Genomic DNA, 3,843 nt, shown 5'->3' with positions numbered 1-3,843 from the left:
ACCATCCCTACAGTATAAATTCTGGGTATCTCTTGTTCTTTGAAACCACAATAATGGGAAGACTGCTGACTTGGCAATGATCCAGAAGACGAACATTGACACCCTCCACAAAGAGGGTAAGTCACAGAAGGTCATTACTGAAAGGTGTGGCTGTTTACAGAGTGCTGTATCAAAGCATATTAAATGCAAAGTTGACTGGAAGGAAGAATTTGGGTAGGAAAAGCTGCACAAGCAACAGGGATGACTGCAAGCTTGAGAATACAAGTCAAGCAAAGCTGATTCAAACACTTGGGAGAGCTTCACAAGGAGAGAACTGAAGCTGGAGTCAGTGCATCAAGAGTCACCACGCTCAGACATCTTCAGGAAAAGGGCTACCAAGCCACTTCTGAAGCAGAGACAACGTCAGAAGCGTCTTACCTGGGCTGTGGAGAAAAAGAACTGGACTGTTGCTCAGTGGTCCAAAGTCCTCTTTTCAGATGAAAGTAAATTTTACATTTCATTTGGAAATCAAGGTCCCAGAGTCTGAAGGAAGAGTGGAGAGGCACAGAATCCATGTTGCTTGAAGTCCAGTGTGAAGTTTCCACAGTCAGTGATGATTTGGGCTGCCATGTCATCTGCTGGTGTTGGTCCACTGTGTTTTCTGAAGTCCACAATCAACGCAGCCATCTACCAGGAAATTTTAGAGCACTTCATGCTTCCTTCTGTTGACAAGCTTTATGGAGATGCAGATTTCATTTTCCAGCAGGACTTGGCACCTGCCCACACTGCCAAAGGTACCAAAAGCTGGTTCAATGACCATGGTGTTACTGTGCTTGATTGGCCAGCAAACTCGCCTGACCTGAACCCCATAGAGAATCTGTGGGGTATTGTCAAGAGGAAGATGAGAGACACCCGACACAACAATGCAGATGAGCTGAAGGCCACTAACAGAGCAATCTGGGCTCTCATAACACCTGAGCAGTGCCACAGACTGATCGACTCCATGCCACGCCGCATTGCTGCAGTAACTCATGCTCATACTTTTCATTTTCATACTTTTCAGTTGGCCAAGATTTCTAAAAATCCTTTCTTTGTATTGGTCTTAAGTAATATTCTAATATTTTGAGATACTGATTTTTGACTTTCATGAGCTGTAAGCTCTAATCATCAAAATTAAAAGAAATAAACATTTGAAATATATCAGTCTGTGTGTAATGAATGAATATAATATACAAGTTTCACTTTTTGAATGGAATTAGTGAAATAAATCAACTTTTTGATGATATTCTAATTATATGACCAGCACCTGTATATAGGTGTGATCAGTCCTTTGGATAGTCAATCTGAGGATAAGATCAGTTTGAATGATTTTGCTAGAGTTTGAATTATGTAAGGGCTGCTGAGTTTGAACATTTTGTTACTGATGTTGTCTTGTCCACATGCCTTCTTTAATTTGAGATTTTTAATGTGCTCTGTTATTTCTGATGTATATAAATGTATCCAGTGGGTTTTGATAATTTTTTCTAGTTTTCTAGTACCGAAGTATATATTTAAGGTTGGATGTTGCTTAGTTTATTCCATTAGTATCTGGAGTGAAATCTGTGGACATAACGTCGTCCAGCATTTTTAGTATAACAGAGCTGCTCATGTGTTCTTTTAATTTTTCAGCTTTAGATTGGTTCCAACTGAGTTTTGGTTTTAAAGGGAACGTTTTTTCATATTTGAGGGTCCTCCATACACACCATACGAAATGGTTAATTTATTGTATCCGTTTGCTTTATTTGACATTCTTCATTGTATATATAATTATTATTATTATTATTATTATTATTATTATTAATATTATACTTTCTGCTATTGTTATTTTTATTTTATTGTATCTATTTTCTCTCATTTATTACTCATTTATTGTCTCCTTTACTTTGATGGCGTTATTATATTCTGTATTCAAATGCTTTGGCAATACTGTAACACAAATGTCATGCCAATAAAGCAACTTGAACTTGAACTTGAGAGAGAGAGAGAGTTGTTCCTCTTTTGATAACTTTTCAGTTGTCACAAGCAAGCCATTCCCCCTCTCTCCCTTCATTTCCATCTGAACACAGGACACTACAGAGATCCCCGAAACCACTTTTCTAAATCAGAGATTATAACAATGCAACTGTTCATGTTTGATGTTGTTTGAAAGATCTCTGTGTGTCTGGTAAAAAGGTCTCATTCTCTTAACAATAGGACAGCCAGCCATGAATACTGGAAACAGACTACTCCCAGGTCTTTCACACAAAGTAGGCTACCTCCTGTAGCCTATGTAAATGAAAAACAGCCTCCCACAGAAATCAAAGTTGCAATCCCCAAAAGTGATATGCTAAATCCCCTGCTATAAACAGACAATACCATTTGGTAACTTTAGGGTTCCTCTGGATATTTAAGGGAGCGTGACAGAGCTCAAGGAATCAGTCAGATCTCCCACACAATTTTTATGTGTAGTTTTCGCTATAACATTTCTATATTCTCTCATTTTGATATTATTGAATGTTTTATATGACTGATCAATGTTTGTAATGTTTGAATTTTTATCTTGATTACCTGGTTAATAAATTAGCCAATGTTTGAATTTATTCTGATTACTCTGAAATGATTTTCTCAAGTAGATTAAGTGAAAGTATATGTTTCCGCAAATCTCAGGTAGATGAAGCATACAGGGCAGATTTCTGACTAACTGCTTGACTTTACTTAAGTTATAGGCCTACTCAGTTGCATTACCTATGGGGGCTAGTCATAGTAGGCTACTGGTCATAACCGCTGGTTATTGTCTCAGCTTTATTCAATTTGTAGCCTATGTATTTATATTAGACTAACTATCGGGGGCTAGGTAGGCTAAATGGTACTAGCATAACTGCTGATTATTGTTTGAGCTTTATTCAAGTTGTATGTAGTCGTTTTAACTATCGCGGCTAGATAAAAATACAATTGAAATAAACATTTCATAGTACTAGCATAACCACTGAATATTGTCTCAGCTTATTAAGGAGTGCATTTGCGTAATTCTTGCTAATTTCCTTACCAGTAATTTGTGGTTAATACAATTAAAATCTTTTGTGTGGCAATATTAAGTAGTTATTGGTATGTTAATGTCACTACGACGAGGTGATGCTCAGTTTCATTTTTTTTTTTAACATTCAATGCGATGGATATATTATTTGAAGATGTATGTAGGCCTATTATGTAATGGCCAAATAGTTATTTTAAAGTCTATAACTCCTGTAAATTATGTTTACAGTGACTTTACAGAACATTTACATATAGCCTACATTTAAATTAAGATGTGAATATTTTCTAGAGATTAAAAAAAAAAAAAAAATCCAAGAAACTAATTTTGAACTTCCTGTATTTGATTACCATTTCTTACCAAGTTACCAAAAAAATCCAGCCACAATCACAATTACAAAATGATTAAGCATATAAATGGTCAGTTTGTTGTTTTACACACATGCACACAGACATTATTTCATACATGTGTCATGACATATAGCAAAGTCCCCTTTTTCTATAGTCTTTGATAGTAGTGAGATGCATAAGAAACCTTTAGATGCGAAAAAACACCTTTTCTAATAAGAAGTGTGTGCTGCAAACGCAAGCATTTTTGACATTCGTTTCTGTCCAGTCCCCTCGTTTTATCGCATTTAACCACAGCTGTTGTCGGTTTTTTGTCTGGCAGTGGCAGCAGGTATGCGATAAAATTTCAAATTGGAGCCTGTACTACGTCAATTCTGGCATCCATCATCACAACAAGATATTTTAAACTCCTTATGTTGCCAAATCTGGTGGGAAAACAAGACGAGTAACAAAATGAGAAAGACAAAA

This window comes from Onychostoma macrolepis, chromosome 03 (genome assembly GCF_012432095.1).
Source record: "Onychostoma macrolepis isolate SWU-2019 chromosome 03, ASM1243209v1, whole genome shotgun sequence".
In the NCBI taxonomy this organism is placed as follows: Eukaryota; Metazoa; Chordata; class Actinopteri; order Cypriniformes; family Cyprinidae; genus Onychostoma; species Onychostoma macrolepis.
The sequence above is the reverse complement of the archived record's forward strand: the minus strand, read 5'-3'. Positions refer to the sequence as shown.